At 42.7% G+C, this 23,816-nt stretch overlaps 2 protein-coding genes and 1 long non-coding RNA gene across 10 annotated transcripts in view; 1 reads left to right on the top strand and 2 right to left on the bottom strand.

Annotated features, from left to right (window-relative positions):
• Positions 1-23,816, bottom strand: part of LOC111242855 (band 7 protein AGAP004871-like) — a 115,298-nt gene that overhangs the window by 88,667 nt on the left and 2,815 nt on the right. Inside the window, exon 1 of one of the 5 annotated variants that reach the window (XM_022787753.2) lies at positions 3,254-5,527. The exons of 3 other annotated variants lie outside the window; for them this stretch is intronic. The gene's annotated coding sequence lies outside the window, so the exon portion shown is untranslated. Of the gene's footprint in view, positions 1-3,253; positions 5,528-23,816 lie in introns of those variants that run through there. One more of the 5 variants, XM_022787751.2, reaches the window with a different exon arrangement.
• LOC147758769 (uncharacterized) overlaps positions 5,573-23,816 on the top strand; it is a 29,994-nt gene continuing 11,750 nt past the window's right edge. Inside the window, exon 1 of the long non-coding RNA XR_015319562.1 lies at positions 5,573-5,808. This is a non-coding gene — a long non-coding RNA (uncharacterized LOC147758769). The remainder of the gene's footprint in view (positions 5,809-23,816) is intronic.
• Positions 7,842-23,816, bottom strand: part of LOC147758768 (uncharacterized) — a 49,205-nt gene continuing 33,230 nt past the window's right edge. For 2 of the 4 annotated variants that reach the window (XR_015319556.1, XR_015319560.1), the window contains one exon: positions 7,842-9,996. The gene's annotated coding sequence lies outside the window, so the exon portion shown is untranslated. Of the gene's footprint in view, positions 9,997-10,035; positions 17,489-23,816 lie in introns of those variants that run through there. The other 2 variants (XR_015319557.1, XR_015319558.1) reach the window with 2 other exon arrangements.

Here is a 23,816-nt window from a genome sequence, read left to right as displayed (position 1 = left end):
TTGATAGAATTGACGAACGACGGCCCTATATGCAGCGAACGAATAATCGCTCTCCTCTGTGAAACGATTTTGTGAAACCGCTGCTAGCCAATGGTACTAGAAAATGGCCAGCACGGCGATGGAACGATAAACCGTTGCGTATAAATAAATAGATAGGTAGGTAGGTTAGAAGTGCGACTAGTAATCGTTTAGATCGTTTAAATCGACCAACCAAAAAACACTGAGCGGAACAAAAGAACACAGGCACTGTTAGCCGCGGCTGCTGTCGCAAGTGCTGTAGCTATTGAATGAATTTGGCTTGCTCAAAAACCACGCGGGGACCTGCTGCATGAGCGTTAGACGAGAAACGATCGGGCTGCAGATATCTGCTGTCAGCAGCCGCACAATTCGGCTGCCAACGAAGAATCGGTTTATCAGCAACAGCAACAGCATCGTGGGTTGCACCATGCGGCCAGTGGCCCCGACGTCATCGTTACCTTCCATAGACGCCGCTAATTGGCATGACATGAGGGAAACTGAGATCTGGATCGAGAGGACTTGCCTGCTCAAGCTGGTCGGATTGGAGTATCAGGCCGGCTAGTGCAAATGAAGGGATAGCTTTGATTCGGCCAGTTGTCAGTGTAGGCAGGTGTAGTGCCATTTTCCGGCTCATTGCTCACGAATCTTATTCGCTGTATTCGCTTGGCTTGTAACAGGCTTGCTCGAAAAGGCTCGGAAGCTCGGTAGTGGATAGAAGTGCGTCTGGTGAAAGGGGTGGGTTAGAGCTGGTGGAAATAGAGGGAACACGGGAAAAATTGATACAGGAGGCTAAAGTAGTACGGGAAAGGAAACAATAAGTGCTTGGAAAACAGACGCGCGGAGTCGTGGCTACGGCGGCGACTGTCATCGCTACAACAATCATAAGATGACATTCAGCGACCCTAAACCGACCACCGGGAAACGGAGAGTGGCAGTGGTGGAAAGTGAGGAACAGACTTAGTGCACAAAGGCCAGAGTGGCTACGACCGAAGAAAACAGGGGGCAACACTTTTGACGGCTCTATGCATCGTCTGCTGCAGGCGTCGCTCGTCCAACAGAGATAAATGAATTCCGAGATAAAAACAGGTTCGCAAAAATCGCCTCATGCGCGCCTTCTATTACTGCGCTAGTCGTTAGTGCTGATTCGGTTACTAGTACGCCTGGTTTTACATACATCCGCTTGAAACAGCGATCGGTGCTGCAGCCTTTGCTGTCACTCTTGGCCTCCTCGTCTCTTGCGCACTCGTTCACGTCCTGGGACTTTCTCGCACTGGGCGTCTACCCGCTGACCAACCATTCTGCGCGTCTGCTGTTGCTATTCCTATTATCACGATCATCACCACTATTCGTGCTTGCCACGTTGCTCATCATCACAGACACGTAGTGCATAAGGGTACTGGGTATCCCACGTAGACAGTACGCCGAAGAGGAAAGACAGCAATGTTCTTCGCGTTATGCTGCTATAACTTCTACTACGTTTATCACTATTGGTCCTGCCGCTAGCGCTGCCTGTGACTGACTGCTAAATCAAATGCCGCCATGGCGATAATGGACATTTCCTTTTTCGCTTTTAATGAAATTTCTGGCCACTTCCATCGTCTTCGCCGCTTTGTAGTGGATATTGATCGCCTCGTGTAGTCAGCAGTCGTAGCTGACTTTTCTGGGTTAGGACAGACGCCAGATAAATCCGACCGACCCGTCATTGATGCGCGTCTTGGCTAGTCTTTTTCTTTCTTTCTTTTTCTTTGTACCAGTCTCTCTCAATTCGTGTGTATGTGTAGGCCTGTGCTTCCTTTTATTTGATTTCGAGTGGCTGTAGACGTATTACATTTGTATAAGCAAGATTTACACTGGAAGTGAAACTTGCAGGGGGACGTTCATCGACACTCACCGCTTTCTTTTATCCAATTATTTCGGTAACGATGAAATTTTAGTCCGGACAGCCATTGTAAACAAGGGATTCCATTACTAAGAATGCGGTATTTGTCTAAAGATGCAGAGAAAGGCAAGTCTAAGCACACTCCGGCAGGTTGAAATGAGAAAAAAAATATTCTTTTCTCGGTAATTCTGTACACGCCAGTGCCGGGGCAGAATCGATATTCTCGAGCTAAGCCATTCCGTTAATCAAATCCTCGACCTCCGCCCTTTTGGGTCTGGTACTTAGGGAGCGTTCGACGCTTTGGTATTTACCAGTTGTAGACCACGACTACCGCAACCGGAATCGTTGCCACCTCCATCATCTATAATCTTGACTCCTCTCTCAGCTTCCGATCTGGTCGACCAAACGGTGTAACGGCGGCTACAGCAAACCTTGGATTGTCACGTTCACTTCCATTTTCACCAGTGGCGTCGAAGCACCCACCTTCCTTAGCGAGGTTTTCGCGATGTCCCACAGAACAAAGAGTCTTATCTCCTTGGTCCAGGATGGTTAATAGAGACTACCCAGTTCCTTCTTCCTGGGCTTCTTCAGACAAAGTCTCTTTAGGCGACACTGGCTTTGAGGTTTAGATCACACCTTTACTTCGACTAATACCTCTACTACTGCCAGCGCCGCTCCTAGCGAACGAGGCTAGCTCGTACTATTCTAGGATAACGGTATGAATACACGCAGTCACCGGCACCCCCACAGACTCGAACACTGTCGCAATTAGCTACTCGTATTTTTTCGAAACGCCATGATCGAACGTCCGGTTAACCAGATTATAAGGTTAATGCCTCTTGTAGCAGTAGTAGACTTCGTAATTAGCTAACCAGGGGCCAGTACTAACCGGCCCTTCGGCTCCCTTTAGCGGAGAGGGAGCAGCTAATGTTGGAATATCGGTATCGCACTAATTCGATTGAAGCGAACAATGCTTACTTCCAACACCGATATATCTTCTTTGCTTCTTCTGTATATAATTCAGTCGTATCGTTTTTTTAGCTAGGCAACACGGACATCGTCAGCCGTGATCTCAGCTGCATCGGCCCTATTCATGTTTAGCGCTTTTTGGGTTTTCCTAGAGTTGTACCAGACCTTAATAAATAAGTTAGCTGGATATCTTTACTTGCCTTATACAAGTACCCACATTTAATCGCATCTTGATACCTTTTAAGAAAAATGGTCATGTGTTTAGGCACGAACAATTCAAATTGGTCCCTTCCCTAATTTCCCTGACAAATCCTTTTTGAAAAAGAAACTTGCTCTGCTTTTTAGGAATATGATCACCACTGTATTTGGGCTTATAGCGGTACTTACCGTCAGCCTCCGTTGCACCGTTGGGCCCGCAAAGGGCTTCCTGCGACACGAAACGGGCACTGACCGTGTTGCCAGCTGCTCGGGATTTCGTTCAATGGGACGAGGTAAACGTCGTCCTAAGTGCAGTATCCCTGCGTACACAAGCGAGTCGCTCCTCTCCAGTGTTTCTTTTCTGCTGATAAATTTCGTGATCTGTTTATTCAACTTCTTGTAACGTTTCTTTGCTTGGCTAGTTAGTGTTAAACCAAGATCTGCATCTACTGCCCAAGCGAGGCAGTGCGCGATTCGAGTTGTTGCAAAATTGGCTCCAACTTGATTGGATTCTCACAATTTCTTATTGACTTTTGACGAATAACCAGCGAGGTGTTCAGTTTGGCCTAATTTCTTTAACGTCATCGACTGTCTACGCCTTCTTCGCAAACGATCGTCCTCGCTCGCCCACTACTCACGACCAGCTTCTTCCGACAGTACGCTACCGCTTGCGTGCACTCGAATCGTGATTGACGTCGACGCCAATGTTCCGTTGATTCAATCAGCTGCCAGGTAGTCAATAGTGGCTTTACCTGACCATTCAATGTTGTGGTCTTTCTTTCCGTCGGTTCCTGTTTCGTACAAGAGGATACTGTCGTTCCGGCCTGAATGGTGCCTGCACGCAATCGAACTGGCGCTCCGTTAGCGCGCACTGCTACAAACGCCTGCCTTGTTCGACCCCGTTTAATTCTCTCTTCTGGTTATATGGTACCCTTGCTTGTAGCAGCAGCAGCAACACATTAAAGAAGGGAACAGAGCAGTGATCGTAATGATCTGATGATATCTTTCAGCTCACACACAGACACACACACACACACTCAAATACATTCGAGCAATGATAACGACGAATGATTTCGTCTCTGCGGATTTATATCTGGATATTTTTCTGCTGCTTCAGGTTAGATTATTTGGTATGGCCTATCACTGAGAATCGAACACCGACTGTAAAGCAGACTTGCCAGCGAGACCTAACAGTAAACTCAGCGCGCTGGCTGACTGGTAGACGACGTTCAAGAACGCACCGAATAATGTCGCCCCGGATTAGCTCCGAGTTCAGCTTGTTATTGATTTTGTTTCATCTACCAGTTTAGCTATTTAGGGACTTTCAGATAGTTCCTGCTCAATGAATCAAGTTCGGATACACTGCGATTCCTGCAGACGATTCGACGTTGCTAGCAACGGCTGAACGGATGAGACGTGACTGACTGAGCAGGAATAACGTAACGTATTAGAAATAACGTAAGTCAACACCGATGTACAATCAACGATAAATCTGACCAAAATCGAGTTGAATTGCAGATACTAACAGATTACACGTAGTTGCAACTGTAATTGGGCGACGACGGCTAGCTTATTGTCCTGGCCGTCGCCATAGTCTGTGGGTCGGCTTGCTGCTGCTGCTCGAATCTGCGCTGTTTGGTTCTCGCTAGATGTTCGTGTACGATGTTCCGAGTGGAGAGGAGGGCAGCACCGCATACTATACAGGGATCACACACTCAGGAGCGTTGCTTAGCAACCCGCCAAATCCGCACCCGGGTCTCGCTCCTCCAACCGCCACTAGCCGGCGCCACCTATACTTTGTCGGCCATCGCCTATTGCTTATCGTTTAAGGACTTCTCAGTCGCTCTCTCGCGCCACTGTCGTAGGAGAACAAAGTGTCAGAGGATAAAGAGAATAAACTTCCACGAGAAGACGAAGAAAAAAGGACGAAGAAGAGATCTCACACCGAAACTTCGTTTTGTTTGCTATCTTGTTCCGTTAACGAAGCAGATGACACGAATAGGAACCACAGCGATAATGATAAACCTAAGAACTTGCACACTTCAAGCCACATCCTCAATTTAGTTATTCACTTCATGGACATTCACTTGTTGTTTGCTACCCCTTTTTCCCTCTTTGTCCCTTTTTTCTTTCTCCTCTTTCTTCGTTGTCTTCCTTTCAACTTCGTAATCTTCACTTTGTCGTACGATGCAATGCCACCATCGCAACATCCATGTTCGCACTGCTGGCGCGCCAAACGGCGCTCACCTGGCCACTTCACAACTACATATGCATATGTATGTGTATAAATTGATATAGAACAAGACAGAGGTATACATCTATGAAGTAACTGATAACTGCACAACACTACAGAACGAATGCCCTGTTCAGGCAATCGCTGTTCGGATCACCGCGACATTTGCGCCGTCCTATCCCACCACACGCATGCGGGTCAGGACACCAACTCCTGCGACCGTAGGCCTAGTCTAGGCTTTTACTGGAACTTTTAAGGAGAGGGGAAATGGAAAGGGCAGCTAATGGAGAAAGGGAATCCGTCCACGAGGATGAAGACGACGCTCGGACCTTGGCTCGGCTGGTCGCCCCGTGGCTACTCACCGTCGTCGTCCACGATGAACGCCTTTAACCTCTGCTTCTGGCTGGATAAGGAATGAAGCGGCTGCCGTAGATAAACAACTAAAAAATTGTATGAACGAGATCCAGACCCAGACAGGTTAAGGCAGGCATGCACACACCTACGGGATGAGGTAAGTAAGGCGCAGAAGGAGAAGCAAAGCGAATAGATGGCTTTTGGTTCTTTATCAACACTTAACTTAGTGTGGTTGATAATCTCCGCCTCAGGAATTTGTTCGACGCCATCGCTGAAGCCGCGAGATGCACGCGGTTAGTTTCGAAGTAACTCAAATTCACTGAGGTTGATGATTGAATTGAATAGATCCGCCATCACATGCTATTTTTTAGCAGGCTTTGCCGTGGATCGATGGCCGGAAAAGCGTAGGTATCTGTACCCTTTAGTTCCGATAATAAACCAGCACTTGGAACGGTAATAGAACTCAGTATTACGAATGGTGCTAGCATAATCACTTACAATGGTACAGTCGACCAAATACTATGTTAACGAATTCTATATCCGCCCACGAGCTTCCATATGATATGCACACTATAAACACACAGTAAGCTTAGTAAAAGAGATAGAAAAATAGCATCTTGTCTAACTGTAGTATATATCCTCTTCGTAAAGCACGACAAGAATTCACGGCGCCTACTGTTAACGAAGCTGGAAATAGAAGCGTCGTGTGCCACTTATCGCGTAATGAGTTCTTGTTTGTGCACTACCGTGAGTCTGTCTGTCGGTCTGTCTGTGCCTGTTGGCTTAATGCTGAAAATGACGCACGCCTTAGGTAGGGTGCATCCCGAGGCGCCTACAGCATTCTGGGACATGAAAGACGGGGGCGCCCAGAAGTTCTTCTCAGGAGGACAAAAAGCTGGTGCTCCCCTGTGGGTACATTTTTCTCACTGTATCCAGGCCCAATACTCCCGACTGGTGAACCGGTGAAGCTGCTTGAGCAGGACATTATTTGCCGCCATTCGTGTTCACTGTCTCGCGCGTTCCCTTTCTAGAACACACTCACTTCCACCACCTATCAAGTAACGCAGGGCTGGACACAGTAGCAGTCATTGATCACGGTCCAATTTGTCGACTATACGTGTCCACAGACGGCAACGTACTTAAAGTGAGAGACGATAGATATGAGGTATATATGAAATATATAAATGTTTAGCAATATCTAGCGTTAAGTGGCTCGTATATGTACACATGCACAAAACAGGGGGTCCGTTTCCATAAATAAAAGACAACAGCTTCACACTCCGCAATGAACTATGTGAGCTATGCAGGAGTATCTTCAACAAGACTGAAAGCTAGGACAATAACGCTGTAATTATTTTTATGATGTTTTACAAGATTGTGTCTTGGTCAATGTTTCTGTATAAAAAAAAAGAAAGCTACGCTGAATGTCTTTCGGATGTTGACGTGACAGAAAATAATGATTTGATGTCCTTACGATGCGACGGATAGCTTATGTCAGTGTCCCAATAAAAGAATCCCAAGTGATCCATCAAAAGTTCGTCGGTCCGGAGCTTTCGGTGTCAGGACTGAACGACAAAGAATAAAGGATTATCAAGCTTTGCGTCGTCGACCACTGAGCGTGAACCACTGCTCACGGTACGAGGGTACAGATCTCAAGGGCTATATTACGCCTATAGTCGTTTTTTTTTCGACCGTTTTCCCACAAGGACAAACATGGTAATCGTAACTTTTGCTATATCTAAACGAACGGGCAACTAAAAAAATGCCCAACAAATAATTCACTCTGATTTCCTCGGCACAGTAAAATTTATTTATTCTCTCAGACTAAGAAGCGCCATTGATGCGCATTCCGTTTCATACAAATGCACTACTTAGGATTTCGACATACGCATAGATGTCAGAAGCACCAAAGATTCGGCTATGTAAGTTCAGCTCGGCGATTGCGGTGACCCTGGTCGTCCGTCTCGCCAAAGCGGCAACTGGGAGAACGGAACGTTAGCTGGCCATCTGCTCATAAAGTTGACTTCCCGAAATGAAAAATCCAGCTGACTTATCTCCGTCAGTCGAGAAACAACCACGGTTACGTACTTCCCCGGAGAAAGTAAGTCTTTGGTCCGGAAAGTAACGTAGCAAAATGTTAGTGAGAACTAACTTTCTTGCAAAACGTATACGACGAAAAACGATTTCACCTCGTTTTCTCACTTTTATTGAGAACAGCTTTACATATCGCTGGCAAATAGATGCACACTTGTGTGGATCCGCGACCGTTGGTGTTGATTTCGTAAGCGCTAAGAAAGGAGCGTTTTGCAGTTATTTTCCAGTCAACTCCAGATAAGGTGTACATGATTTTTCTGTGTTTAATGAATGTCGAATGTTTAAACTATGATTGTACATTAGCTGAGAAACGAGACGCGCTACTGTATCATGATAGAAGGCGATTTTGCAGCGATACCCTGGACGGAGGGCCTACGTAACGTTTGGAAGCCTACGACCGTTTACCACGCCAAGCGTTGCAAGTTTTGATTTTGAGAGCAAACTGGATGGAAAAGGTCGGCATAACAGTGGGTGTCTTATCAACGTGTGGCACGTTTAACGTAGCACCCATTCAGCGCAAACAGACTGGCTGGCTGGCTGGCTTCATGTAGCCTTATATTACGACACACATTATGTAGAATACGACATGTGGGCTTTTCAACGATTATAATAATAACACGATACTATAGTGATATTATACAATGAACACTCATTTTTGCAGTGAGACGGGATGTTCGTTAGCATTGATGAAAATAACAAAAAAAATTCGTTATCAACGAAGACTACGTCGTATCAGTTATTGACTGTGACGAATTTCTCGTCTCAACTAGATAGCAGTACTATTGTATAATATACGAGCATTATAAGCGAAAGCTCGTTATTTAATTCTTGCAATGGGTCTTCCTCAATGTTATATTATTTTTTTTCGTACGCAGTCACTTTATCACAGTGTCGGTTTTATCGTGCCTGTTTAAAGTACGGGTGCGCAAATTTAAAAATAGTATAGTTTCAACGAGCATTACTTTTATTATCGCAAGCTGCCATTCTCATAATTACACCAAAAGACATGGCACAACATGCACACGACAAAAAAAAAAAGAGCGATCCAAGCGTCGATTGAAGGTTGCTACTGGTAGATGAAAATTACTGTCGACGTCGTACCGTGCTGATGATATCTTATCCGATTATCTGGTATCTTTTCAGAAAATAGATAGAGTGAGTAGAATGATCATAGGATAAAGGCCATTTTTCTTCGCCGGACTAACAATCTTAAGCCATAAACAACTCCGTTGTACACTTAGTCAAAAAAAAAAAAAAACGTATTTGAAGATGATTAGGAAGCGGTTAGAACAAATTATATACTTCGTTCGAGACGTGTCGCGGGCGTTTTCAGGTTTATCAGGCGTCCTGCACAGCATGACATATAGCACCATTCAGGATGATAGATATGTCAACTCCTTACTCAAAAAAACTAGTCTAATGTTTTTGGGCTCAAGCCTGTACACGATAAGGCTTCGGAAAGCGTCTTTCAGCTGCTATCAGTGTTTGCTATACAATTTTTATCATTCACTATTCTTTCTAGATTGGACCATACGCGTCCGTGCAAGTTAGTCTAAATTTGGGAGATAAAACACTGTTTCTGTAACGCTGGAAAGTACGAACATTTTCATCGAAGAATGATAATGCAGAACGTTCCACAACTAATTCCAAATCTCGTTTATCACCTCGCGTAAACGGTGAGCTAATCTCTAAGAAATGGCTATTCGACAATGAACGTCTAACGGTTCCGCTCTTAGCACAGTTACTATTATCTACTACTATCTTTTTACAACCATAATAGTATTGTGTGCCGAGATAATTTACTCGCGTCAATTCCGCATTGCGACGTTCGCATGCGATCGGACTACTCACCGCTAACTCATCGATAAAATTGTAAAGATCGTAAGTGTTCCGTTCGCTAACATCGGCCTGTGCATTTGGCAAAAAAAGATGTATCTTTTCATTAGAAGACGACGACTATCATATCTAATAGATTTTGCCCTACTAGCCGTTCACGGAGGTACACACGTCTGCAGGTTATGAGTTGGGCCGTCGACGTCATTAACGAATTTCTGTGTACCCTAATATCGTCCAACCCTTTTATAGTCTATGTTATTACAACTGTATTCTGTTGAAACTGCGCCTAAAGTCAAGCATGCTTATAGACTGTTCTTCTACAGATTCTTCGTGACGATGTACAAACCAGCCGTAATGATTTGATCGAAGGTAGCAGATTTTTTACTTCGGTGCATTGCTTTGTTCGAAACTGGCTCTAAATAATGAAAAAATCCGCAAAGAATAAACGATAAAATAGATTAGTTTTACTTTTTATTTATATATTAAATATAAATAATTTTTATTTACAATTCGTCGGGAAACGCGATAAAAACATTAGGCTGGATATCGTAACATGATGAATGTTACTTTTGCAAATGTTACCTATGCGATTTAACTTATCTCCTTAGCAAAACGAACATCCATTCAGCGGTAGATAATTCTCAAACCTAGACGTTCTGAAACTCTATCAGATAAAGTCCCTTAAGAACTGCGACTACATCCCTGCGATAACATAACGTTTAGATATTTCTTTCACACTTCTGAAATCGTATCATTTAAGAAATTCCATGGTACCGTAAGCAAGGAAACGCTTGTAGGTAACGTCTGAATATGTATTCATCATGTTACTACATTCAGTATTTCCAGAAAAATTGTAGGCTCCTCTCACGACCTCCTTACTACCCCCAGTACCTTCGGTATGATATTTTACCCTGCTTCTGACTATCAAAACTTTGTAGCATCAAATTACGCCGGTAAGACTCGAAACCAACTCGATCAAGTCTCCGACATCTATCTCAAACTTCCCCGATATGTTAAACTCTGAAGCTGATTTTTCCCATACTCAGACATTTCTGGCGCATATTTTAAAAAGTAGCCTGTGTCATTACAAAGCGCTTTTAGAGGCAGTTATTCTGCAGGCCTATTTCTAGAGTCGTTAAGAATCCATTCTCTGCGTTGGTCATTTGACCGGTGCCTATATTTCATTATATAGCCGAATAGCGGTAACTTGTTTCAATGGGTGCATCGTTATGGGCGACTGCTAATGCCTGCTAGACGAATGATGCTGTTACAAGCTATGGATCAAACCAAGATATTTGCGTATATGGATAGCAACAGATGAGAAGAAAATACTTTTACATGTGTCCGGTCTCGGCGAACACGCGCTTCTCATTCCGACCTGTGGTTCTGCATGATTCGCACAACGCTACATATAAATCTTAAGATTTTTGATGCCTGCCGCGACCAGCAGTTTTAGTTCCTTTGAGACGAATTCTGGATTTAAAGTATTTGAGCTACGTTAGCTTGTCTGTTTGGCCTTCACCTACTGTGAACCTTCGTCTTAGAACAACATTAAGGCCAAAACCGACTTTCATTCGTGTCCATGGCTATATCCTTCTTTCCAACCAGTGGCCTTTTGTTTGCATGGTAACTGTTGAGCATAAAGCAGCTTCTTTGAAATTTGTCAAATGCAATGGAAGGCAGATTTAAAACGTGTTTGCTTCAACATAAATAATACAGCAGACGTGGGTTTCGTCTCTCAACCTGAACAAGGGTTGGATGGTAGTTATGTAGTGAAAATCAGGCAGCCGATCCTATGAGATTGAAACGAGGCTTTACTGCAAAGAAGCATAGTAGCAACGTTTACCTTTCAAATTAATTAGTATGATCATATATATATATATATATATTGTTACGGTCAGTATGTAAACAATAAACAACTGGTAGCCCAGACGTAGTTAGGGTATAAAAACCCTAGCTGCTAGCCTATATACCGTTAGTCTTTCCCCAACGGATTACCTCTTCACAAGTTGGTAACAGCGTCGTAACTCGTGCTCCCCTAAGAATATGGCAGTGACCAATCTACGAGAATTGGAGACCTCCCTGTTGCCTGAGGGCCAAACCCACAACGGCCGCCGGAGAGATCGCCATAGGAAGCAGGCCCTTGGGGCAACCACTAGTAACGGCAGTAGCGCCAAGTCGTGGTCCAAGTGCCTGCCAGTGCTGAAGAAGGAAATTTGACTCCCGAGGAGGACCAGACGCATGCTGCAAGGGGAACAAGCGGTTATATAGACGAAGTTGCCAGATCCGGATCATAAAAAACACCACAAAGGGAAAATTCCAGGTACGTACTGCAATAACAAACAAAAGTGCGAGGGCGGCATGGCTTTGCACGACTGTGGCCATGGCTCGAAACTGCTACGGAAAGGACCACCGGAGGTTTATATCTAGTGTGCGAAACCATCCAGACATCGACTTGCGAAAAATTTAGCCGTACGGAGGACACGCGAATGCAATGCGACATGACTAATAGCAATGACCGAGTGTCACGGTCACAATATAAAGAATTAAGAGCTGCTAGTTCGGATGTAGTCAGGGAGTGTTAAAGCAATCACGCTTTTTGTGCATTTGACAGATTCGAAAGAAGCTGTTTTGTGCCTAAAGTTGATGACAAAAACGCATTCGTTGAACAAAAAGCACACAAAAGTGGAACAGACACCAACGAGAGCCATTTGACCTTACTTTCTTTTAAAACAAAAATATAACATTTATTACAAAAAAAAAAAAAGCCCGGATGCAATCATAAAAACAGAAGAATCAGCTTTAAGAAAACTGTGCGCACGAGGTACGTTTGTATAGGGCATCGCGCAAATTGCACAGAAAGTTTGGACGAGACGGGAAAGTCGCGTTTGTCGAGATTGCGCACAAGTGCTTTTATGTCGCCTATTATTTGTCTTTACCATATGTAGGCACGCTTCATACATGAAAAGAACGAAGGAATATATGAACATCGTATTTTTTCTCTTGCCCTATACGCTTAGAACAGATGAACTAAATATACAGCTGAAGTTTTTGCTCTACAATAATCCTTTGTACCAAGTGAGTCCAATGCTTTGTTACAGTTGGTAAGACTTTGTAGTATTCGACAACGCCTGTCGTACGCCAGAAGTGTTTCAGTTTGCTTTTGATGGAAAACTGGTTGACGCCTAAAGCACCCATAGGGGATTACAGAGTCACGTTTACAGGTTTGTGCCCATTACCAAAATTGCTAGAGCTGTAAAATCAGACGGATTTTCCAGTTATCTGGATTAGTTGCAGATTTGTTACTGAGCTTAAAAATGGTTTCTGCTACAATTCAAATAGTTTTAATTGTAAGCAACGAATATACAAAATCCTACTCAAGAGTAGACTTACTTTCGTTCGCTCACATCGATCGAAGGCTATTTTCAGATAAAGATATTATTATTCTATTAGAATATATATAATATCATGGATTGATATATCTATTTGTGTTTGCCGTAAAACTATTCATTTATATATTCTGTCATATTGCAAGAGGATACAGGACTAAGCTCCTATTGGAAGACACAATCTTCTTTTGAATGGGCCCAATCTGAGAATACTGGTCCTTTCATATCAAAAGGAACACTTCTATATAATATATTACACAAATGGCAATACACATCTCGTTAGGGTTCATTTGTATTAAATGGAGCCATCTACCCATTAAACATACTTGTTCATAACCTTTTTTCTAATATAAAGGAGCGTCTTGCTACTATATACGGAAAAATTGGTTTATTAGTCGAGAACCGTATTCAGATTTTTAAAAATATCTTTAGATATATACTAACAGCTTGAAATTGGAATAGCCTACTTTTATTAAAGTAGGCTAAAATATCTCAATAGAAAATGTTATTTTCATTTTTTTAACGGATTTCCGTCTTTTGCGTCCATTATGACATTGACTATATACTATAATGCATACAGAATAATAGAAGTATTATAACAAATATTGCGTACTCTATAAATTCTCAAAATACAGGAATCTATGGTGAAATATCTCAAGGATAGCGCCAGTGAACACCACCGCGTTATTTTACAGGATTCAAGAAAACTGCTTCGTCTGTCATTATCCCTTTTATAAAAATCACCCTTTACATAAAATAATTAGTTAAACATGTTTATTTATCTAATTTCAAATTCCTTCCCGTTAATGGAGCGTAGATAGAAAGCCTTTACATGGGGTCGGGTTAGTGTTAACTACAGCTTTTGTTAGATGCGTTACGGTAACTTCATCCGGGCCCAATTTGCATACTCTTACTACAGAACCTTTCGTAAGGAAGTCCCACCGTTAGATGCGAGGCCTTTTTTCAAAGCAAGGCTAAAACATAGCTATTCAACTCAGGATCTACTCTAGGTATAAGATTACCGACTTCAGAACAACAGCTAGTGATATAATCTGTTAACTATATATACGACGAGTTATTCGTTCCGCTTTGTGTCATTCAAACGTTCTAGTTAAAAAAGACTAATCAGAATTGCTACTCCTATCTGAGCCGTAAACCCATTTAACGTCGCATCTCACCCGATATATAAACGAGGTAGGAACAACGACAAAATATGTACAGACACCCAGTTTCGATATGTTCTTTCGACTCGCCGATCGTCATCTACAGCTTGGGTCGTTTTCGACCGTGGGAAACAGATATGTTGCGGCTGCCTAGAAGATATACGAGTGGGGAGAATAAAGTGGGCACAATTGGACTTTAGATGGTTGTGCCGCGTGAAAAACGTTTTTGGCCCATAGAACTCTTTTTTCGATCGCTGGCACAGGACTCAAGCACGATAACAAATACGCAGCGATACATAAGGGATTATCGCGGTTATTTCCTGTAGCCGCTTTACCCGTGGCATTCATTCCCTCCCTCGTTTTGTTGATCTTTAGCCCTCTAAATCTGACAGGAACTTCTCGCTGGATGTCGCTGTAACAGAGAGCACAACCGCTACTTCTCAGAAACCCCGACCAGCCTTGGCTTTATGCCCCTTAGATATCAACAAGTGTAAAGCCCGTCCGTAGTAGTGCTTTTAACATGTCGTACATTGTTGCACAAATTGATGTGCGAAAGAATATATGTGCGGTGCTAGCGAGAGGCACTGCAAATTCGAAAACAACGACTTTAAACCCCATATACCCATCGTATTTTTTTCATGTGAAAAGATCAATGATGCATAAAGTGAGAATTAGCCACGCACTACATCGTTAAGCTATCTAAGTTAAGTATCTAGCTGAGGTTATTTAACCTAGTAAGTTTGTAGTTATTATATATTAAAATGCAACACTTGTACAGTGTAATAATATCTTTGATATGGTCTTGAGTATAAGATCGAGTTGAGCTGTTTCAGCGTGAGAACATTTCAAATGTATTTTTGCGCTTACACAGTTTCAAAACATTAAAATTCTGGCTGTGCTTGAGAAAGCTTTTATTCTAGATTATATAATATTTATCTTTGCTCTTCAAGTGCGGGTAAACATTTTTCTAGCAGTACCTCCGCAATCATGTTTACTTACCAGGCTTTGTTAGTTCATCGATCAGTATTATGAGCTGTGCCAACAAATGGGCTTTCAGCGCCCCAATTAAGTCAGAAGCATTGCTTTTTGGCATTAATGCATAGTGGTAAATTGGGCTAAATTATGGACAAGATATGTTCTGCGATTTAATCCTAATGAAGACATTCAGTCGACTAGAGCACATAAACAGGATAAATATTTTCACCATATAAAAACAAGTCGTTTGATCAATAACAAAACAAGCACATGTCTTTGTTTGTGATACGCTAAGCTATTTATCAGGTACATATTTCATTGTTGATACGTAGCTATTTACACAGAGCTAGCAGGCCTAATACCCAGCTTGCAGTTTCGTGTACTTCTCTATTCTTAGGTCATTACCCGATGATTCCAACGTAACCGTTTCGAAACACAAAGAATTAACGGACGATTATAGCGATATCAATTGGTAGCTAGCCCTTTTAGTTGTCTCCTCTTCAGTGAAGACACTGCTGGGATTGCTTATTGCCATATCGCTTATGGCAGTGGAAACAATCACCCTATGGGTGCTAACGGAGGCGGAGGGGTCGTAACGATATACGACGAACTTTTTATCAATGACCTATCTAACAAGTATTATTTTCAAATATCCGTCAACGTCGTAGTTTACCTTCTTCTTTAGAACTGCTCTTTTCTGGCTACATGCCAATATTCCTTCCTGCTTTCGCTAGACTCACGGGATCTTTACGGCAACCAGGGCCGCTATGAGACTTTGCGGTCGAAACAGAAGAAGTAGCAACAGCGATGTTCACGGCAGCAACGGCTGAAGCACCCTTTTGTCTATCTTTTGAACAGCAGCACTATAGTAATGGGAAAAAGACGGAAAAGGCTCTTCGGAAGACCTTTCTTTTCCAGGTCACTTTTTGCCTCCCCGCTGCCCGCGCCCCGTTTAGGCTCTTACGGTCGTTTTCTTCTGCCGCTGCCGTTGTTGGTGCGGGGGCCTGCTGTAACACCTTTTCGCTTCCCTTTTTCCCCGGCCAAAGGACCTCATGTTGAGCCTTCAGGCGTTTCTCATTCTCTGGCACCGAATGGACATAGCCCAAGCTCTAAACCAATTCTAACCGTTCCGTTGACGGCGCCAATAGCGTCAGGAGAAGAAGTATTACCGTTCGCTCGAAGTACATATCGCTCTGACCGTTTTGATGGTGATAGGAGCGTCACTTCGGCACTTGGGTAGTTCATTGATTCCTTGCTGATTGTAGTCTGGAACCAGCGGCCTGCAACCTGGGTAACGGAACATCTGGGCAGCTGATTTTTAACGAAGGTTATGACAGTAACTTCCTCTAGTGATTCAGAACTAGCGGAAACAACGTCGTCTCGCATGAACGGTGGTAAAGCTGAACACTAAGCGACTACCCTTAATTATTTCTATTATCAGGTGTCAATGATGAGCCATTTATATCGAAGCTTTCAGAGTTTGGCTGATAGGATCGGGGCATCGTGGAGACAACACAGTTCTCATAAAGCGATATTACATCATTTATCAAACGACGATAAAGAGCAGCTGTAGCTAACGAAGAAAAACGAAACATAAAGTGGATGGCCGGGTTTCTCCCTGATGTCAAGTAGTGGAGGCTCAAAGAATAAGTAGAATGAAACGGTGGGAGAACTGCGAGCTTTTGAAATGTATTGAGTACTGGGAAGTTTCGCTCTCTTCATACACGACAATCGGTGGTTGAGAAAGCAAAAAGACGTAGAGAAGGTTATATTATTCATGGGAAACAACATAACTCAGTGTCCCTAAGCAAAACTGATTAACCTTTTTGTTACACATAAAGCTGCAACAAGGGATTTGTTTTTGTCTGCTAAAAGATTAAAAGTGTTTGGCTCGACATGTTTCTTTACTTTTTTCTGTAGCTTTTACTATCACTCCCTGTAACACGCGTAATATCTCTTCATTTGCGTACAATTTAGAGCTCTTTTTTTTTGTTTGTTTTTTTTTTTTATAGAAAAAAACCCTTCGAAACCCTTGCAACATTTTTCAGTTAATTTAAGTCGATGGATGTTCATGCTAAATCGAACCAGAATCAGCTCTCACTCTCTATTAATCCCCCGATAGTTCGTTTTGTATCCTAAGTTCGTACGCATTCGTGCCAAACGAAATGCTACGGTGGTTGATCTTTTATGCGGCGTCCGCCATTGAGCAAGCACTCAGATAGTACGCTGAGAGTCACAAACGATGCGAGCGCTGAATCAGTCAATAAATTTCTGACGCACGTAATAGTAAACGTAATTAATACTGTTCCAGCTTTTGTCCATGGCGTCAGTATACTTTGTTGTATAACATTTAATGGCACTGCTTTATGGTGTTCTTCTTCTGGAACGAAAGAAAAAAAAACACGTAGCTTTCATTAGATCCATACTTAATTAATCTAGGTAACCTAATTGATCTGTTCAGTCCATTCTTCGGATTGGATTTACTTACTAAATCAGCTAATAAGTTTGATAACTTGCAATATCAGCATAATGTGACGCAGAGAAGAGCGCAGCGGCAAATCTATATAAAATGCACAATAAGTTTTTTTAATTCACAGTATTTGAATTGTTTTGTATATGCTAAGCGGTAAATATATATTCGGAAAGTTTTCAGTCCGAGCCTGTATGATGTTGCAAGCCCTGATTGCTTTCTACGGATGCAAGTTGAAGTCCAACTTGTCTCTATCCGCCCATTTACTCAGTCAGAGCTAAGTTAAATAGATGAAAGAGAAAGTGCGAAAAGGAACGAAAGCTAGTAGATTTTTAAAGATTGACACAAGTGTAACAACTAAAATCTAAGCTAGATAATGACCAAAATGTGTTTAACACCTGCTAACTATTTCAGAGAAAAGGAAAAAAAGTGATAAAAATATAAAAAAAGCCTAGTTGAGAACTTCAAGGAGATACTGCTGAAGGTGCTGAGTGAATAAAATCGTTAACGATAGACGTTGTCATTATAATTGCTATATCATCGTGTTAGCCTTGTTTGAGACGAAGTGACCTTTTCGATTCTGTACTCTGTAGAGTGTAGGCAAATTACCTTCACATCTATGGATATATATAACTTGCTAACGGACATACGCTTAATGGTACTGCATATTAATAACTAAACTGAGATCTCAGCTAAAGCCCCGACATATCAGCAAGATTCCATGTTCCTGACCTGCTATATTCTGCCCCTAAGGAGTACCGCGTAGGTCATACCTCATCTGAGATGGTCATATTATTATTTTAATGAGTTTCCAAGCGAACTAGGTTGTGCAGACGTTAAAGTCGGCTCCATTCATGCCACAGCGCAGAATGGACAGTGTCAAACGAGCGGATAACGTGTATCGTAACTACGTAATCCCACGTCGTACAATAGAGTGCATACCAAATGCCTGCTTCCTCGCAGTTTCCTACAAGGGATTCTATCAGCTTTTGCACTGTGGATACGATGCTATGAGGATCGATAAGTGTCACGAAGTAGCTTGGCAATTTTTTTATTGATTCCAGCATATCGGAATTCCGTATAACGCAGTAGCCTTTTGACGCCACCCACCGTGAGAACGCAGTACTGTCAACGGTTTGTAAAGAAACATTAAGAAAAATAAATGGGCATGCACAAAAAAGCTTTTCCCATATTGACATTCGGGCGACGCGGCCGCCAAGCAATGTGGGAGCAATATGATGCAAGCATAAATGGGAAGCAATTCTTAAGGGCAGACCTGGATGGCGTCGACTGAAATTAGGGCGCGATAGGCTTTAATGACGCGTGAATTCTACTCGGCTATGGAAGGTGCTTCTCAACATCCTTGCTTTCTCTTTACCAATGAAAAATAGCTTTTTTTTTGACACTCGACGCCGCTCTTATAAAAAGCGTATCGCAAAAGGGATGCTTTCCACCAAAGGCCGGCTCGCTTTCGCAGTTTTGGTAAGTATTGGCCCTAGCAGTGTGCCTACGCTGAAACAGGAGCCATCAACGACAATTTGCATAAAGGGCTTTTCGGTCGTCGAAAAGGTTCTTTCTTGCATGATTACGTGAAAAGACAAGGTATATTAAACGTGAACGCCGCCTGTAGTTTCATGTAGTCGGCTCGAGCACTTAAATATTTTTCTAGATATGAAATTGAATATATAACATGATATTATATTTATTACTATTACACACAGATCACCTCACTGTATAAGTACGAATGGGCCCCATTTCGCACGTACGTAACTTCTACGTATGTGTGGCTGTCGTAGCAGACGAAATTACGCTATAATTACTTGCGTTATTATGAAGTTATTAACAGTATTTGTTGTCGGGGGGGGGGGGGGTTGCGAATGCGATACGAAATTATGAATGCGATTAGAGTTAATGTTAGTTCACAGATTCTTAACTGCAAAGATAGAGATGTTTGACCGTATTGACACCACCTGTGAACGTCATAGCCGATTACTATGAACTGCTTTGAGTGACCAAGTGCTATCCAGACCCATTACTTAGGGTTCTGCACACGCATAATATACCCGTTCAAACAAAAAATTCCCGCTTCGCGCGTGCAGTAAACAATGTAGAACGAAATAAATGTAACCAGTTGGCGCGCGTAAAAAGTCAGGGAGGCATCTCATAATTTGCTTAAGACACAGAATCAGGCTAATTAATCAATTTATCTTCAATTCTTTTTATACAGAATGCAAATTTCGCGCCCGCTACGCTTTTTATGAGGGCGTGGCGCATCTTCGTTAGAAGGCGCTCGGCTACCACCACTTCGCAAGATTTTATCCGCTACACCCATCCACGTTAACAGCCCCTTTTAATTACAACTTAGGTCCCAAGAGAAACATATTCGCTTACGTTACATATAAACGCTCTTTAATCGTGAAACATCTCATTAACCCATAAAGTGCAAATTTTATTTAGTAACAAGAACTTAAGTTCTGTTAGTCGTTATGTTGATGCTTGAACTTGCCGGCCCCTTAACATGATCAGAAACTGTGCTTTAATTAGTAACCGGGGGTGAGGGATCCTATCGAAACTCTGAGAGACATTAGTACAGCGGTGCATGAATCGTGCATCAGCATTTTCTGTTGCAAGATCGTGAGTGACCATTTTGGCTAAAGATTGGATCGTTTTGTTCCAGGACGCTACATGCATTCCACATTAAAACTCGCTTATCTAACGATAATAAAGTGTTACTCTCAGTCAGTAAGCGCTTCGATTAGCAGTAAACTCTGAGAACCGTGGAATCGTTACGTTGGTCAACAATGCCCTAACCCAGAGGTCTAAAAAGTTTATCATTATCCGTTGCTTTTAGGATCTACAATAGAGTCTACATTAACCAACGTACTATAAATCAACATGCAAATCTCGAATTACTAGCTTTTGAAAGACTTGCACGTTAAACAGGCTCACTGGTTTAAATTTAATTTGCTAAAAAATGTTTTATCGTATTTGCAAGCCTCCTACAGCCGAGCACACATGTGTGTACATCTGTTGTTGGCAGCACCATAGATTGAATTCGTCCCTTCCCGAAAGCGTCGGATAAGGCGCACTTTCTAAGAGCGTCATAGCTTGGTCGGCTGCTCTCGACGCTGTTGATAGGTGTCGCGTAGTCCAATCTGGCGGACTCGAACCTGCTAGGACCGTGCTCAAAGGCTTGTATTTCTTGTCTTTCTCAGGTCCATTCACCCGCCTACGGCCACCGGTCTCCCGAGCTACAATTTCCATGATCGTCGTCCTCTAATAGTTAGTTATTCGTGCAAATGCATTCAGGCATATATTTGGACGCTACACATTCGGCCCGCACAGCCAGCGCTCCCTTGTCTAGCCAACAAAACAACCCGCTAATGACATTAGGACTGAGGACTTAGACTGGGATAGGGGAAAGCATGATTGTAGCAAGGCCACAGGGTCAATGCAACTGGATGGCAGGCAGCGGCGTTATAGCCACTTCTACTCAAATTGCTTAGTTGTATTATCGCTAGCACCGCCACCAGGAACGCCATTCATCGCTGCTAGTTGTGACCGGACACCCAGGCCACGTCTGCAAATCCTGCCAGAGTCTACCAATAGCACCTTAACAAACAGCAGGCCGATATTGTCGAGCGAGCCTTCCGTAACGGTACTGTGAGCAGTAGCACTTTCAGCTAATGCAGCAAAACAGCCAAGGCAGCAACATACCAGACGTGGCCATTATCCGTGTTCTTCGCTTCCACTACGATCCAGAACTCCCGCCCAGGCCGGCTTTCAATTTCCTTCTACTCGATACCACCGGTCCAACTCGAAGGCAGCTGCTGTTTGAACTGCTTGTTCTGCACCTCCTCTTCCTTCAGTCCCAATCCCATGGCAAGCCGCTCGCCAGCTAAGTACCATCTAACGTCAAAGTTCTCAAAACGACAAGCAACAGTAGATGTTAACAAGAGTGGTGATGGTGAAATAAAGGAAGTAGTGAGGTGCAAGGGAGGTTCGCGAAGCGGCAAGCGGCGAAACACCAAATCGAAAGGAGCCATATCGGTTTAAAATCGGGCTCAGGAAAGGAGTGTCGGCCGTGAAGAATGACGATTTACGCTGCTACTGCGAGGCCACTGTTCCTACTGGCAGTAACAGTAGGAACTGTTACTACTTTGAGCATTCTAATAATAATATCCAGTTGATTGCATCGCCTGGATACTATTTGTGTATGTAGCATCCGTGACTAATGCGTTCCTTGATGACGAGTAGAGAAACGTGGACACTCTGTGCAATTAGGCTTATTACTTATAGATTTATCAGTTATAGATGGCGTATAGGTCCAGCGTTCATATGTCTATATGTAACACTTAGTACATGTGTTTTAATTCGGTTAGTTGCGAGTAACTTATGCGTGCCTAAATATGAACTTTGAACGATAGTTAATCTTAGTTTAAGTTATCGCTCAGAACTGTACGGTAGAAAGAGAAGAGCCAGTGGGGACGCAATCCGGCAGCGAACATAACCAAACAGTTAAAATGAACAATGAAATAAATTGATGGTAGGTCGTTTTTTAGTACTTTACTTTATCAGTGATGTTGAAAAAATAGGCGTTATGATGATGTATAGGCCAGATCGAGACTAACGTACCGTGTTATACATATTATCTAGTGGTTGCATTTGATCGGCGTGCATATAATTTCAGCCTCGATCCCTTAGTCCATATCATTTAAAATTTTTAGTTGAAAAAGGTTCGCAAAGTTAAGCAGTTTCAACTTTTGTAAAGATATTAACGGCATACGATTAAGTCATGTTTCAACTGTAGTTGTTGTTGTAGAACGTTTTTTTGTCAATAGAACCGAACTCACCGTATAAATAAGTTACAATCCACAACACGACACTCGCAGAGCATTTACTTGTTATTTTCCTGCACACCCCTAGAATTAACAAGCGTCCCGTGTAGTTTCATCTAAATGAAACAGTCACTATTTGTCCGGGTAGGCTGTGCGTGCAATTTAGTTTTAGGTGGTGAACTTTATGCAGACACAATCCAGCATGGGACATTTAGTTAGGGGTAAATTAGTTTATGACGTATATAGAATTCCCTACTGGCTCAGACCGCTTCTAACGCGATTTCGTCACCGTCAGGAGGAAAACACAAAATATTTACTTATCTAGCTTTTAGAGTTGCCGCGATCTATAATATCGGAATGTAATTATATGCAACTTTGTTTACAAAGTAATATGTACAAAGTAATGAGTCTGACCCTAATGCTAACGACAGAATTTAAAAGCACTGCTTTCGGACAAAAGCTGTAAGCGATGTCCATAAGGATAGCACAAATCATCCCAACGTCTGAAACAGAACGCTCGTATCGTTCAGCAAATACAGAGACGCCGTTACTAGAAGCACTATTTATTATCGACTTAGACATTTCTAATGATAGTAAGCTGAGGGGTTGGTTATACATGGACGTAGACCACTCGGCTCTGGCATTAGCAAAAAAATTAAGTTGACTATTGCCATCAGATTGGCAACTGGATAACTGCTAGGCTTTATAAGCTAGCGATACAGAGTTAGCAAAGCAGACTATTGCTTCCTTCCTGTCAGTGGCTTCATACAAGCCCCTCTAGTTAAACTTGAGACAATTCAGCGGGCACTGAACGATGCCCTAGCTATCTTGCTTTTTTAGAATAACACAACATTTGAGATATTCATAGTCACTTTTAATCATGTTAACTCATTTATTCTAATTCCTACTTAATTAGTATAGAGGGAAAGTTATCTATGTTTAGGAAGGTTTCCGTACGTTTTCTCGTTGTTTAATTTTTGTGATATTTACCGCATCTCTGGCTTCCGGACAATTAAGCTAAGTAGTACGTACTTACGCTATTTTACCCATATTTACGCCTCTCTACTGAAGCCCACAGTCACTGGAACCTACAAGACTGCGTCGACCACTAAAGAAAGTGGAACCTGCTACAATAGCAGGATAGGTAAGCAAATTAATAGCCAGGTTCACGAAGAGCATACTCCTTCCACAGGCCCAACTTGCCCCAGCAGCTTAAAGTGAATGTGATAGGTAGAGCTTGTAGTCGCGATTGCTAGGACGGGCAGAGGTCCTATTGTGAGACACCCGGGATCGCTGCCTTACGTCCCGCTGATAACACATACAATATAACCTGTGTGAATGAAGAAGAGTCATTTTAAAATTGTCCGTATCGTGGATACCTCGCTTTGTCCCACGTAAGC

The sequence above is a fragment of the Varroa destructor genome, unplaced genomic scaffold (genome assembly GCF_002443255.2).
Source record: "Varroa destructor unplaced genomic scaffold, Vdes_3.0 BEIS01000001.1, whole genome shotgun sequence".
Lineage (NCBI taxonomy): Eukaryota > Metazoa > Arthropoda > Arachnida > Mesostigmata > Varroidae > Varroa > Varroa destructor.
Note: the sequence above shows the minus strand (reverse complement) of the source record. Positions and strands in the feature narration are given on the sequence as shown.